Source organism: Silurus meridionalis, chromosome 4, assembly GCF_014805685.1.
Source record: "Silurus meridionalis isolate SWU-2019-XX chromosome 4, ASM1480568v1, whole genome shotgun sequence".
Lineage (NCBI taxonomy): Eukaryota > Metazoa > Chordata > Actinopteri > Siluriformes > Siluridae > Silurus > Silurus meridionalis.
In genome coordinates, this window is record NC_060887.1 from 36,614,100 (window position 1) to 36,630,842 (window position 16,743).

The window sequence follows — 16,743 nt, forward strand, 5'->3', positions numbered from 1 at the left end:
AATGATCAACACAAATTCACCAAAGTCTGATGAAAAAACCCTATCTGTTTTATACTATTATAATAAAAAAAGAATGTTACGTGGAAATTAACAGAATGTTCCGACCACATGGACCAGCCTTCGCTCCTCACATGCATCAATGAGCCTCGTCCCCTACGACCCTGTCGCTGGGTTACCACTGTTCCTTCCTTGGAGCACTTTTGATAGATTCTGACCACTGCAGACCAGGAACATCCCACAAGAGCTACAGTTTTGGAGATGCTCCGACCCAGACGTCTAGACGTCACAATTTGTCAAACTCGCTCAGCTTTCCTGCTTCTAACACATCAAAATGTTCACTTGCTGCCTAATAAATAAATCCACCCACTAACAGGTGCCATGATGAAGATAATCATTGTTCTTCACTTCACCACATTATAATGTTATGCCTGCTCTAGGATCAATCTGATATTAAATACTAAAGACTAGTATTGATAATATATTGATACTGATACATTTATGGCATTTCCAGAGCGACTTACATTTATCTTATTCATACAACTGAGCAGCTATAGAGTTAGGGGCCTTCTCAGGGGCCCAGGAGTGGCAGCTTGGTGTGGGGGGGAATTATGACCTTCACAGCCCAATGACTTATATATTAAATTACCACTACCTGGAAGTCATCAGCATTTATATTAAATAAGCTGAAAAGAAGCGCACTTTTTTTTTTTTTTTACGTGTATGTAATACAATTATCAATCAAACAAACCTTTGACAAAATAGGAATTTTTAACGCAAACTTTATTCATGTCCTGTCACATGTCACAAAATGTCTCTACATTCCTTCTCCTTTTAAGTTTTTTTCTGAAGGAACAAGAAAATGTGATCTTTTCCCTTCATCGACCTGTTTCTTCTCTTTCACTCTACTACTATTGAAACAATTCTTCAGAAGGTACAGATGATGCAGCAATCGATCGATATGGGAATCGATCTTTTCTATACAATACCAGTATTAAAAAGGATCCATCTGCTTATCTCAAGTTACTTTTTTTTTTATTGTATCTCCAGTATTCGGCCTAAAATGTTTTTAAATAAAACACCAATACCATGACACCATGCAATAAAACACCATGTTATTGGTGTATTTGTGTACAAACTGCCCCCAAAATACAAAGAAATCTGCTTTTAATTACAGCATGGTGCCTCTTCATGATGTCCACCCCATGATATCTTGAAATAATAGTTAATAATCATAAAAAATATGGAAAAACGTTGAGATCAATTTGGTATGTACATCTCTTTAAATATCCAATTCTATTCACAAGGCTGTTAGTAGTCAGGCACTGATGTAGGTGAGATAAAGATATTCATCCCAAAGGTGTTCAATAGGGTTGGAGCTCTATAGGAAATCTTCCCCTCCAACCCATGGAAAGCATATCTTCATGGAGCTCCAGCATGCAAAGACGTCCTATACAATTGTATGCCTTCAACTTTGTGGAAGAACCACATAAGTCTGGAAATGTCACTTGTCCAAATACTTTTGTCCATAAACAGTATATTATACAGTATATGCAGTTTATAAGTATGATGTCACGACTTACTACAATGTGCTAAAAAGAACTTTAACTGTTGTGTTTTAAGAAATGTAAATATAAATGTCTTTCTCCATTTATAACTATGCAAAAGGATAATTTGGCCTTGGCTTGAAATAATTTTTGCTCACATAGCAAATCTAAACAGGAACTAGCAGAAATGAAGTCAGTCACTGCATGATTTTTTTTTGTCATAAAAACGTGAGTGGCAGAATGATAGCAGGGCGGGTGCTACACATACATGCTACCTGTTGGGTCTGAACATCAGGCTCACAGAGAAGAGGAAATAAAGGGCCATTGTAGGACCCGTTTTTTGTTTCATCTGCTACAAACACATCTTTGTTTAATATTTTATTGCTTCCGTAAAAGTTTTCTGTTGTCTAGCACATGTGGACTTTCCTATACTGAAACCCCCCCACTGCATCACATACAGAATGTCAGTCTCAGAAATCCACTAAATAAACCTTCATCCAACAACAAATCAGCTTTATAGGTTGGTTCGTTTCTTCGTTTTTCACGTTTGCTGATTGCACGATGGTTTTTGTGAGAAGTAAAAAAACAAATTAACAAATCCAAAAACAAACAAACAAATCCGAAAACCCAGAACTTCACACGTAAAAGAAACAAAGTTATAAGCTAATTTTTTTATTCAGAAAATTTGCCTTCCTGTTCCGGTTTTCCGGTAGTATTTTCTGATTTATAAAATTTTTTGACATTGTTAATTTGTTTTTCAATTTGCTAATTAGTTTTTGAATTTTTGAATTTTTGTTTTTAGATTTGTTAATTTTTTAATATTATTATAATTTTTTTTAATGTCAATTAGTTTTTTACTTTTTTTATTTGTTTTTCGGTTTGCTAATTTGTTTTTTGATTTGGAAAAATTTTTTTACATTTGTTTTTGAATTTCTTAATTTGTTTTTGGATTTGTAAATTTGTTTTGGAATTTCTTAATTTGTTTTTGGATTTGTTCATTTGTTTTGCAAGTCACAATCACAAGAAAGAAAAATATATTATAATGTGTGACCTCTTAGAACTTGCGTAGTTCACAGCCGGGAGATAAAAGAGTTGAGTTGATTGGATTGTATTATATCATTATTTATATGTGTTTATATGTGTTATATATGTTTTGATTTGCCAATTAGTTTTTAAATTTGTTAATTTGTTTTTAGATTTTTTCATTTTTTATTATTATTTGGTATTTTATTTTTGTCACTTAGTTTTTGACATTGTTGATTTGTTTTTCAGTTTGCTAATTTGTTTTTGAATTTGCTAATACGTTTTAATTTGTTAATTTGTTTTTTGATTTTTTAATTTTTCAATTTGTTTTTTACATTTGTAAATTTGTTTTTGAATTTGTTAATTTGTTTTTACATTTTTAATTTGTTTTTAAATTTCTTCATTTGTTTTTGGATTTTTTTCATTTGTTTTGTAAGTCGCAATCACAAGCAAGAAAAATATATTAGAATGCGCGACCTTTCAGAACTTGCGTAGTTCGCAGCTGATAAAAGAGACGAGTTGATTGGATTCCTTTGTGCTGTTAACATTTAATTCGCTTGTTTCCTTTTCTAATTTGGTTTTATGTTTCATGTTGTATTTATTCCTGATTTGGTGTGTTTTCAGAAGATTGTTTGCAGATGTGTTGTATTGTTTGTTTATGTTGTGATGTTTTCTGATGTGTTTTCTGATTTGTTGTGTTATCGTTTCTGTTGTTTTTGTATTGAATGTTTTGATTTGTTGTCATTTCTGTTTTTATATATTTGGTTTGTGGTGTGGTGTTTTCTGAAGTGTTCTTATGTTTTTATTTGTGCTGTGTTGTTTTGTAATGTGTTGATTTTCTTCTGTTTCCATTGTGTTTTCTGATATATAGTGTTTTCTGATATGTAATGTTTTGATGTGTAGTGTTTTCTGATGTGTTGATATTCTTCTGTTGGCTTTGTGTATTCTGATGTATAGTGTTTTCTGATATGTAGTCTTTTTATGTATAGTGTTTTATGATATGTAGTGCTTATTGATGTATAGTGTTTTTGATGTGTAGTGTTTATTGATGTATAGTGTTTTTATGTGTTGTGTTTTCTGATTAATAGTGTGTTCTGATAAGTAGTGTTTTTATGTGTTGTGTTTTCTGATTAATAGTGTGTTCTGATAAGTAGTGTTTTTGATGAGTAGTGTTTTCTGATGCAGTATGTAGTCTTTTCTGATGTATAGTGTTTTTGATGAGTAGTGTTTTTGATGAGAGGTGTTTTTATGTATAGTGTTTTTGATGAGTAGTGTTTTCTGATACAGTATGTAGTCTTGTCTGGTGTATAGTGTTTTTGATGAGTAGTGTTTTCTGATATGTAACCCTAATGGGAGCAGCCAAAAGAAGAAGTGTTTTCTGATATGTAGTGTTTTCTAATAAATATTGTTTTCTGATGTATAGTGTTTTTGATATGTAGTGTTTATTGATATATAGTGTTTTCTGATGTATAGTGTTTTCTGATAAATATAATGTTTTCTGATGAGTAGTGTTTTCTGATGTATAGTGTTTTCTGATGAGTAGTGTTTTCTGATGTATAGTGTTTTCTGATGTAGTGTTTTCTGATATATAGTGTTTTCTGATGTATAGTGTTTTCTGATGAGTAGTGTTTTCTGATGTATAGTGTTTTCTGATGTATAGTGTTTTCTGATGAGTAGTGTTTTCTGATGTATAGTGTTTTCTGATGAGTAGTGTTTTCTGATGTATAGTGTTTTCAGATGAGTAGTGTTTTCTGATGTATAGTGTTTTCAGATGAGTAGTGTTTTCTGATGTATAGTGTTTTCTGATGTATAGTGTTTTCTGATGAGTAGTGTTTTCTGATGAGTAGTGTTTTCTGATGTGTAGTGTTTTCTGATGAGTAGTGTTTTCTGATGAGTAATGTTTTCTGGTGTATAGTGAATAGTGTATAGTGTACTATAGTGTATGTATAGTGTATAGTGTATAGTATAGTGTTTTCTGATGTGTAGTGTTTTCTGAAGGATGTATAGTGTATTCTAATGAGGAATGTTTTCTGATAAGTAATGTTTTCTGATGTATAGTGTTTTCTGATGTATAGTGTTTTCTGATGTATAGTGTTTTCTGATGTATAGTGTTTTCTGGTGTATAGTGTATAGTGTATAGTATAGTGTACTATAGTGTAAGTATAGTGTATAGTGTATAGTATAGTGTTTTCTGATGTGTAGTGTTTTCTGAGGGATGTATAGTGTTTTCTAATGAGGAATGTTTTCTGATGTGTAGTGTTTTCTGATGAGTAGTGTTTTCTAATGAGTAATGTTTTCTGGTGTATAGTGTTTTCTGATGTATAGTGTTTTCTGAGGGATGTATAGTGTTTTCTAATGAGGAATGTTTTCTGATCTGTTTTCTGATTTTCTGCTTGGTAATATACCTGAACTTACGAGCCAACACGGTATTTCAATGTCAAAATGCTATTTTCCTTTACACAAAACTGCTCTGATCGGTCATTACTTTCTAAATTTGAATGTGACAGACCTCAAGCAGATGCTGTTTGTACCAGCAACACCCACATGTGCTATATTGTAGCATCATTTTGTAGATCAGGCATGGAAGGTGGAGCGTTGGTTGTGTGTTTTTTCTAGAGGAAGTGGTTAAGGCAGCTTCCTCTATCTTGATTTGGAAAGCATCAGTAAAGTTTCCAACAGGAAGCAAGCAGAAAATACTAAGCACTTCTGACATGTTTGCATAAGAGTACGAGATAAAAAAAAAATAAAAAAACTTATGTGAATGCCAAAGTGCTCTCATTTCTTTTTCAACACAGCAAATACACTACATCATGTTCATTGTTTTACATTACATTTTTTATCACAAAAACACTGCAGTGTTAACTTTGTTAATTGGATTGCACAAGAAGGGGGCGGAGTCTAATGTAACAGGCAAAACGGCTATAGACTGAAAATGGGCTGATATGCCCTGTTCTTTGTGTCCTTCTTCCAATCTCTTTGGGAACTCCTTTTAAAAAAGGGTTATTAGTGAGCTAGAACCATGAACCACTCCAAAACTCTAACAACCCCTTTAAAAAAATGGAAACTCTTTTTGTTGTATGGATGTTGCTGAACCCTTAAAAGGTCTACGAAGAACCCTTCAAGCAGATTTACTTTACTGAGCTAGAACAATTAACCATCTATTTTAGAAACTCTTTCCAAACTTCTGTTGTTTATGTAGAATCGTACACTGACGGTAAACACAATCAGCCATGCCATCTGCAGATGCCAACTAATGCTCTATCATGCAAAAAGAAAACCATGTGTGAACATAGTCCAGAAGCACTGCCATGTCCTGTAGACCAAGGCTCATTTAAAATAGACTGTTTTAAAGTGGAAAAGTGTTTCAGACAAGTTAAAATTTGACATTCTTGTTGGAAATCACAGATGCCATGTCCTCCGGGCTAAAGAGGAGGTGGACCTTCCAGCGTGTTATCAGCATTCGGTTCAAAAGCCAGCATCTCTGATTGTATAGGGATCCAAACGTGCATACAGTATGGGCAGCTTGCATGTTTTGGTTTCTCATCTACGCCCTGGGGTTCCATGAGATTACGGAGTAACACAGGAGCTTTGAGGATAGATTTGGACTGTACTTAATGCCAACAGTCTGCTACACTGACTCAAGACTACAGTTTGCTTCTAATCACCATCACTGCACCTCAACATTGTTTATCTGTAATAAATGGACATTTGGTGAAACCCAGATGAGGATGGGTTCCCTCTTGAGTCTGGTTCCTCTCAAGGTTTCTTCCTTTTGCCATCTCAGGAAGTTTTTCCTTCAGCACAGTCGCCACCGGCTCGTTCATCAGGGACAAACTTACACTTTTAAAGAACATCTTATTCATTTTTATCACCACATTATTTGTGTAAAGCTGCTTTGAGACAATGTTCATCGTTAAAAGCGCAATACAAATAAAAATTAATTGATTTAAATTGAATTGAATCATGACCCCTAGTTTGATGACATCCTAGCCTGACTATATACAGTAATCAGAAGACTATATAATCATCTTTCAGCTCGGCCACATGATTGAGGTAAATATTAAATCTTTGGAACACTTGGGTTGGATTTAGACCTGCAGAAATACCTCAGCACACTAAAATATACAGCTATGCCTTCAGATGACTGCTGAAGGGGAAAATATTTCAGCATTTGCACTATGCATGGGTAATATTGTAAGTTAATTACATTTCCAAAAAAAAAATAATAAAAAAGTATTTTTACTTTTTTTTTTTTTTTTTTTTTTTTACATTTTTGTTTACATAATAGTTTTATTGCTTTCATAATTTTGAGAGACTTTTAAAAGTAGGCATCTTCTTAAACTACAGTTAATTGGACTCCTTTAACGAGATTCTTTAACTATAAGAAATGTTTTGACATGAGCTACACTTTATTTGAAAATGGTTTTAACAATAGCTACACTTTATCTGAGCAAGGTACATTAGCTTTGTTGTATTTTAATAAGGTACAGTAGCTACAGTGCATTTGAGTAGGATTTTGACAATAATGTTGACAATAATTTTGACTACACTGAGTAAGCTACACTAGGTATCCTGTATTTGAGTAAGGTACACCAGCTACCTATATTTGAATAAGACTTTGACACCAGCTATCCTGTATTTGAGTAATCTACACTAGCTACCTGAATTTGAGTAAGGCTTTGACACTAGCTACCCTGCATTTGGGTAAGCTACACTAGCTTCCCTGTATTTGAGTAAGGTACACTAGCTACCTGTATTTGAGTAAGGTTTTGACTCTAGATACCCTGTATTTGAGTAAGCTACAGTAGCTAAACTGTATTTGAGTAAGGTACACTAGCTACCTGTATTTTATTAAGGTTTTGAAACTAGCTACCCTGTATTTAAGTTAGCTACAATAGCTACCCTGTATTTGAGTAAGCTACACTAGCTAGACTGTATTTGAGTAAGCTACACTAGCTACCCTGTATTTGAGTAAGCTACACTAGCTACCCTGTATTTGAGTAAGCTACACTAGCTACCCTGTATTTAAGTAAGGTACCCTAGCTACAATTTCACCAGTGGCAGGCTGTGCATTTGGTACCTGGGCCTTCAGTGGGTACTTACCCGACTTAATCCACCTATTAATACCACCACTATCACGTCGCAATTATAGAAACCATCAATACTATACAAAAACGCAATATAGCAACGTTTGGCATTACAGAGAGACAGGCCTTTCACATACGGAGGGTGAATACCCTTTTACTAAAGCAAGCTCCAAACCTTTACACTACAACCGCAACTGTGCACCTTCATCATCTGGAGCACTTCAGAATCAACATTTGTCTAATAACATGACAAAAACATTAAAAATGTAAATCACATACAACTTGCTCAGCAGAGATGCAGACTCATAATTTGCACCGCTCCTCAGAGGCTGTAATCCAGTGGAACTGCTCCTATTCACTGGTCTGAAAGTGGTGAACAAACTCTTTCCTGGGCTGAGACAAGCTAGCTAGCTTCGGGGTTGGCCAACCTCCTCACGATATCTAGCTTTTCTAGAACATTTTTTTTTAGAACGTCTGATACCAAATAAATTTTTCTTCCTCCATAGGCATTAAAAAGTCTAATTCAAATGTATAAACATGGGCAGCGTGTTACAGACATGTTTTGCCAGTCGAACTTGGCTGTAATAGTTTCACTCTGACCAACCAATCAGAGGACGGAAAAATGCTGACGCTACTCTGGGCCAGCTAGCTGTCCTGTGAGGCGAATTTGAAATCTGATTGGTTAAAGAAACAGATCTATTGCTAATATTCTCTAAGATAAAAAGGCCAGCAGTACTGACTTTGAAGGATCTGGGCAGATTAGATTGAAATGGCAGCACATAGGGGCTGAAATCTGATGGACAATAAATCTAACATCCACATACACGTACTGGAAGCAGTGCAGCCAAGAGAAACGCTACAAAATGAACAAAATAAACTATTGGGAATAAATGAATACCATTTCATGGAACAAATAATAGAATTTAGGTTGTAAATGTAGGTCAGTGCTTCTGATAGTGTTTAGGCCAGCAGAGAAGGCTTTGCTGGCCCTAACCACCTGCCACTGAATTTCACATTATATTAAACTGTTTCTTAACACCTGTTCCACCCCAGTTTATTAATAAAAGAAGTATGGCTGGTGGTCAGCATCATATCACAATCATGTTGCTTACTGAAGCCCTGTGGTTTTAGGCCACAGCCCTTGTGGTGGTTGCCGAGGCAGTCGGACAAGATAGTGTAGATGATCTCTCATTTCGAAAGTACTTATCATGAAGAGCTACAGCTGATCTGTTTATAAACCCCTACATTACACCCTTAAGTGGGTCAATGCAAAACACTGCTGAACACACACAAGCTCTGCTGCACACACTCTTCTGCACAACCACTAGGCCACAGACAGGAAGTAAAGCAATGTGGCAAGTAAATGTGACAAGATGTCTAAACTACATTGAACAAAGCGCACAAGGGATGGCAGGGTAGTTAATGTAAGAGTTACAATTAATTTGATTTTGACTTTCTGAAAGAAACCCTTGAAGGGTAGAATGCCTTAATTAAAGGGTTTCTCTTTTCAAAAAGGTTCTTGACAGAGCTACAACCATTAACAGTCCAAAGAACATTTTGGAAACTGTTTTTTAAGGGGTATTACTGGGGTTGTAAAGGGTTTATTTTTAAAACTCTTTCCTAAATGTGAAGTATATGCTATATAGTTGTTGTTGTTTGAAGACCTTCAGTATCTATTGAGAACCTACAATAGACGGTTTCCATTTTAGAAAAGGTTCTAAGGAACTAAGTTCTTAGGAAGGTTAAAAAAGAATTTGCTAAAGGGTTGCTTTAACCCTTTGACCATCCAGACAACCCTTTAGCAAATTCTTTTTTCTAACAGTGAAACCACTTAGTTGATTTTAAGAGAAGCCTTTTGCAGAACCAAAGAATTAGTGTGCTAGCTATTTGGACACTGTTCTTTAGGGAGCTAGATCCATTGTTTAAGAAACAATTTAGCCATTCTAAATGATAACCCTTTGTTGTAGGTTTGTTGTTGGTGGAACTCTTAAAAAATTATATAGCACAACAAAAGGAAGTAATTCTTTCAGGAATTAGACCCGCTAATGGTTCAGAGAATTCTCTAGCAACTTTATTAAAATAGGAATGACTTTGAATGTATCGTTGGTGTTGGTATTTTTGAGGTAAGGACCCATAGAAGTTATATGTAGGATGCAATGGTTTCTAAACAGTAAAAACAATATTATGATAGCTTGTTATAGGGGGAAATTCTCAGAGGCTCCATGTTGAACCCTGCAAGACAAAGGTGCTTTTTTGAGAATGGTTCTGATTAGGCATTCTTTATAGGGTTGTTTTTGTTGTTGGGTGAGCCCTTGAATTGTCTACATCAGAGATGCCCAATCTAGGGATCTGTGGGCCAAATCAAAGGTCACCACAGGCCAACTTTGGTTTTTTTAAAAGACTTAAAAAAAATAAGAACCAGCTTAAATAAATGTCTTTCATTAGAGGTCACTGAATTTAGGCATTGAAGTCAATTGAACAATAAATTGGATTGTTTAAAAATAAAACTGCATTAGTTAGGCAGATTACAGGGTCATGTTTACAGTGCATCCAGAAAGTATTCACTAAGCTTCACTTTTTCCACATTTTGTTATGTTACAGTTTTTTTCCAAAATGGATTCAATTCATTAATTTTCCTTAAAATGTTACAAACAATACCCCATAATGACACAGTGAAAGAAGTGTGTTTAAAATCTTTGCAAATGTATAAAAAATATAAAACAAAAAAAAGAATGTACAAAAGTGTCTTTGCTCAATACTTTGTTGAAGATCTTTTGGCACCAATTACAGCCTCAAGTCTTTTTGAGTTTGATGCTACAAGCTTGACACCTATTTTTGGGAAGTTTCTCCAATTTTTTTTGCAGAATCTCTCAAGCTCCATCAGGTTGGATGAGGAGTGTCAATACACAGCCATTTTCAGATCTCTCCAGAGATGTTCATTCGGGTTCAAGTTTGGACTCTGGCTGGGCCGAACGAGGACATTCACAGAGTCGTCCTGTAGCCACTCCAATCGCACAGTTTGGAGTCCCGGTGGTTCCAATTTTCTTTTATTTACAGATGATAGCACTGCAGAAATTTTTCTGTTCCCTTCCCCAGATCTGTGCCTCGATACAATCCTGTCTCTGAAGTCTACAGACAATTTCTTCGACTTCATGGCTTGGTTTGTGTTCTGACATGCACTGTTAACTGTGGGACATTATATAGACAGGTGTGTCTTTCAAATCATGTCCAATAAACTGAACATACCACAGGTGGACTCCAATCAAGTTGTGAAAACATCTCAAGGATGATCAGAGGTAACAGGATGCACCTGAGCTAAATCTTTTATGAGTTTCAAGGCAAAAGCTTTGATTACTTATGTAAATGTGAATCTTTTTTTTAATAAGCTAAATTATTTCACAGTGTCATTATGGGGTTTTGTTTGTAAAATTTTAGGGAAAACAATTAATTTAATACATTTTGGAAAAAAATCCTGTAACAAAATGTGGAAAAAGTAAAGTGCAGTGAATACTTTCCAGATGCACTGTACAGAAACTCGCAGTGAAATGTAAACCTGATTGACTGCTCAGAAAATTGTGCATTATGGACTATAAATATAAATATATATTCTTATATGCTGTAGTCTATATAGTCTTATATAAGAAAATGCTACACTATATTCTTTATAATATAAAGAGAAAGTTTTTTTGAAGAGCTCGGCCCATTAAACCTCCAAATAACCAACTAGATCCTTTTTTAAAAAAAAGGGAAACCATTGCTGTTAGGTTCTCTCAGGGTTCGCCCAACAGAAAAAACAACACTACCACAAAGGTTTCCTTTTTAGAAAAAACATTCTTCAGAGTCTTGAAACTCTTGAAAAATGCACAACTCCCACCAAGGGTTTAAGGAAGACTGATTGTCTTTATACTTCCAGTTGCATGTCTATGACATCTATCAATTACTCAGGACAGCTGATATAGATTTAGCCACGCCCACATTATTTTGCAAGAAACATTATCACTTTCTCTCTTTATAGGGTGCCATATCTTTTATTCTATTTGTATTTAAATGATGAAGGATTAACACTGGAACCATTTTCACAAATGACAGATTCCTTTGTATTATGAGTCTCGCCACAATTACTTAAAACAATAAGTTTCATCAGAGTTATTAGGCTTCCAAAAGGCAGACAGGGTTCTGCTGAAACTCCAATGCCGGCTTGCCTTCAGCTAAAGTATGGCTCGGGGATGTTATCTTTATAGCCTTGCTAACATGGGGCCTCTGGGTTTCCTCACACTGGTGATGTGCTTGTTATTTTTCTATATATATAGTGAAAGATGTGGGTTAACTGACAACTCACACACTAGCAGCATTTACACTAAACCTCTAATCAACCATCAAGGGGAGGGTCACACTGCAGATCCCAGATCAGTTATTACCAAAAACTCTTTTATGTATAGCACAAACACACACACACATGCACAGCAGATCTCGGATAAAATGTTAGTCCAAACCCTACATGCATGACACACACACACACACACACACACACACACACACACACACACACATATATATATATATATATATATATATATATATATATATATATATGCACACATACACGAGGAGATTTACAGCACACACACACACACACACACACACACACACACACACACACACACAACTATACAGAGACGGGGGATCTTTCACAACGGTGTGATGAAATAAGGTCCTATTTATTGTGATCTTTTATTTATTTATTTATTTATTTTACAAATTTTACGTTTTTCCTTTAAACATTAAATCCTAAATTGTATGCCGTTGAGAAACTCATGTGGATCGTCCATACCATTGCTCGGCCCACAAAGTCAACATGATTCACAATGAAAGAAAAGTTGGACTTTGGAATCAGGTGAGTGGCAGGAAAACAAAATGCGAGAAAGAGAACCACACACACACACACACACACACACACACACACACACACACACACACACACACAGTATGAACCGTTACGCCGAGCGTTACACCTATCACACCCGTCTCACACAGAAACACACAGCGCGTCTTACCTTTGGACCTAATCGTGGACTCAGTCAGGAAATAAAAGTATCATAGATGATTTAGAGAAGTTTCAGAGAAACAGCTTTTCAGCTTTTTCCTCTCGTCAGCCTTTTCTTCACTTCGTGGTCAACACCCTCACGTGCTGATGGGTATGTGGAGCTCGAGAGCGGCTGCAGGGCTGACTCGATGTCACTAAGCTTCCTGCTCAATACGGAAGTTCAGGTCCAGACCTGTTCAGTGCATTCCACAGCGAGGGAGAGATTACACATATACACACACACACACCCACACACACACACCACTAATACAAATTCTACTCAGAGATGCAATAAAGGCAGAGTCAGTAGACAAACCTGGTAATGTGGGTCATTTTTAAACAAATATCATTAAATTTGGCTTCTAACTTATTTAAGACAGAGAACAGGAGAGATGTGATCAGACTGCCTCACCCCCACAGTCAAACATGGAGGTGGAAGCTTAATGGTTTGAGGTTTATTTCGGAGCAGAGAAAGTCGCAGACTTATTCTGGGTGAAAGGAACCAACATGGCAACCATTCTATACTTCAACACCATACAACAAGACAATGAGCTGAAGCATATTTCCAAGCTCTGTACAGTGCATACAGAAAGTATTCACAGAGCTTTTTCACATTAAAGCTTTATTCCAAAATGGATTACGACAGAAGCTACTCCTCAGTAAAAGGCACATGACAGCCCACATGGAGTTTGCCAAAAGACACCTGAAGGACTCTTAGTCCATGAGAAACAAAGATTTAACTCTTTAGTCTGAGTGTCAAGCGTCATGTCTGGAGGAAACCAGGCACCGCTCATCACCTGGCCAATACCATCCCTACAGTGAAGCATGGTGGTGGCAGCATCATGCTGTGGGGATGTTTTTCAGTGGCAGGAACTGGGAGACTCGTCAGGATCGAGGAAAATATGAATACAGCAATGTAAAGAGATGTCCTTGACCAAAACCTGCTCCAGAGCTCTCTAGAACTCAGACTGGATGACGGTTCATCCTCCAACAGGACAACGAGCCAAATCACACAGTCAAGTTAACAGGACGACTCTGTAAATGTCCTCAAGTGTCCCAGCCAGAGTTCAGACTAGAACCTGATTAAACATCTCTGTAAAGATCTAAAAATGGCCCTGCACCTGAACTGAATGAGCAATAAACAAGATTTTCTATAAATGTGATAGAACTGATGGTGAAGAAAGCTCAGTCACATGATTCATGTTGATTGACATGATTCATAATCACACTCCTGTCAGTGTTCTCAACTTCGCCCTCTAGAGATCTTGATTTTTACAACTTCGTTTTCATGGAATTTTCTTTATAACATTTACCATTTATACTGTAATTATATATTTTTACATTTATTTTTTAGATATTATATGAGTGTTTATAACATAAAGATGTGTACAGAGGGTAAAGATTTCAAAGACTCTTCAGGAGCAGAATGCAGCCAAAAGTTATATGAGATGTTGAGATAATGTTGCCCGAGCCAAAAAAAGAAAAAAAAAAAAGTAAAATCCAGTCACAGACTCATACAAATTACTAGCACTTTGCTGTCCTTAAGTGCATTCTTTATGAGTAACTGAGATCTGTGTGTATGTGTATGTGTGTTGTGGTCACTATCTGAAGATGTCCAGATCTCCTGTTCTTAAATACAGCCAAAGTCATCATAATTCATCCAGAATGCTCACTCCTTCATTTTTATCTTGTTCGTCTCCATCTGTTTTAAATAGAAGCAAGCAATATTTTGACATCCTCCAAAATCCCACAGTTCCTACAGGAAGAAATGGCTCTGTATCCAAAATGACCACAACCTCCACAGGAAATATATCATGATAATTATCCTGAACTTTGAATATGTAGAAAACCAGCATTGGGGTAAATTTCAGCAGCAATGTTAGCATTGTTTTATTCACTAGTTTCTCCAAAAACTCTTTCCCCTTCATTTGCTTCATTCACATGTTCTCCACATGTTTAGCCAAGGTAAGGATAATAAGGGGAATTTCGGTAAAAGAATGCTGAGGATGGAGCCACCAGGAAGGAGGAAAAGAGGAAGACCAAGGAGGAGGTTTATGGATGTGGTGAGGGAAGACATGCAGGTAGTTGAGTTGAAAGGGGCAGATGTAGAGGACAGGGGGGTATGGAGACGGATGATCCGCTGTGGCGCCCCCTATGGGGAGAAGTCGAAAAAGAATAAGAATGAGGTAAATATAGAGTAGGTTAAATGTATCTACACAATTTATGCTACGTTCACATTATACTATATGGACAAAGGAATTGGGACTTCTGACTTTTCCAGCCATATGTGGTTCCTCCACAAACTGTATTCAATTGTATACTGGTTTTTGGATGTAATTTTCCCCTTACATAAACTAGGAGTCCCAAACCTCTTCCAGCAAGACAATGCTTCTGTGAACAATGCCAGCTCCATGAAGATCTGTTTTCCAAGGGTTGAAGTGGAAAATCTCCTGCTATAGCGCTCCGACATCAACCCTTTTGAACACCTTTGGGATGAATGTGAATGCTGACTGCACCCCAGGTCTCCTCACCTTCTCACCTACATTAGTACCTGACTTTACTAACATCCTTGTAGCTAAATGAATCTCCACAAATCTCCACAAAATCTAGTGGAACTTCTTCCCAGAAGAGTGGAAGTTATTATAACAGTGACTACATGTGAAATGAGATGTTCAGAAAGAAGCACAAACCAAGTGGTGTCCACAAACATTTGTCCATATAGAACATCCATAACTGTGGTAGGTTTGTTTCCTTTACTAGTTCTTGTGTCTGTTCTAATCATGAGCATCACATTACTATGACTGTACTGCACATCATGAGTCGTGTGATGCCTCTGAACTGAGGTGAATCATCGCAGTGTTTTCCCAGTCTGCTCATACACACTCTGACTGGGAATTCAAAGTTCAGCCTGGAAAATATATTTTAAACAGAATGACACCGTCCCTACATTCCCAGTGTTTCCCATTGTGCTCCATGAATGCCAGATCACGAAACCATCATAGCGCAGGTCTGGGGAGTGATCTCTACAGAGCAGTGAATCATATCTGGAGGAATACTAAGTGGAAATGGACATGGATTTTCCTTCCAATGGCCCTACGCTTCTCTTTATATTAATGCTTTCATGTCAATCACAATTACAAGATATTTCATCGAAAACCTTGGTGAAAACACATCAATTACATTATTTCTATCAGAAAAATCTATAACCTGAACAAATTATGACTTACATATGTAAAGTATGTACAGCGAAATAATATTGAGGGTGTGGGTTTTTTATATATGCCTTAATCCTCCTGGGTATGGAATGTAAAAGAGCTGCACAGGTTGTTGCTGGGATCCTCTTCCACTCCTCCATAATGACATCACTGAGCTGCTGGACGTCAGAAACATGGCGCTTCTCTACCTTCCTTTTAAGGATGCCCCAAAGGGTTCAGGTCTGGAGACATACTTGGCCACTCCATCACCTTTACCTTTACCTTCAGCTTCCTCAACAAGGCAGTTGTCAACTTGGCGGTGTGTTTGAGTTCGTTATTATGTTGGAAAACTGCTGTTAATCCCAGTTTCAGATGGGACGGCATCATGTTCTGCTTCAGAATGTCACAGTACATGTTGGAATCCATGTTTCCCTCAATGCTTCCCAGTACAAGCAGCACTTGTGCAGCCCCAGACCATGATGCTGCCATCACCATGCCTGACTGTAGGCAAGACACAATTTTCTTGGTTCTCCTCACCAGGGCATCGCCATACATGCTGGATACCTTCTAAACCAAACACGTTTATCTTGTCTTACCAGATTACAGGATATAGTTCCAGTAACTCATGCTCTTGGACAGGGTATCTTCAGGAAACTGTTTGCAGGCTTTCTTGTGAGCAACCTTCAAATGAGGCTTCCTTCTGGAATGACGGCCAGCAAATTGACTTGTTGCAGTGTGCGGCGTACGGTCTGAGCGCTGACAATCAGACCTTCTGCTTCTGCATACTCTAAAGCAATGCTGCAGGACTCATG

General features: G+C 36.8%; 1 protein-coding gene across 1 annotated transcript in view; it reads right to left on the reverse strand.

The window, feature by feature from the left end:
* LOC124384130 (amyloid beta (A4) precursor protein-binding, family B, member 1 interacting protein) overlaps positions 1 to 12,911 on the reverse strand; it is a 51,843-nt gene extending 38,932 nt beyond the window's left edge. The window contains exon 1 of the mRNA XM_046846706.1: positions 12,709 to 12,911. The gene's annotated coding sequence lies outside the window, so the exon portion shown is untranslated. The remainder of the gene's footprint in view (positions 1 to 12,708) is intronic.
* Positions 12,912 to 16,743: the final 3,832 nt, after the last annotated feature.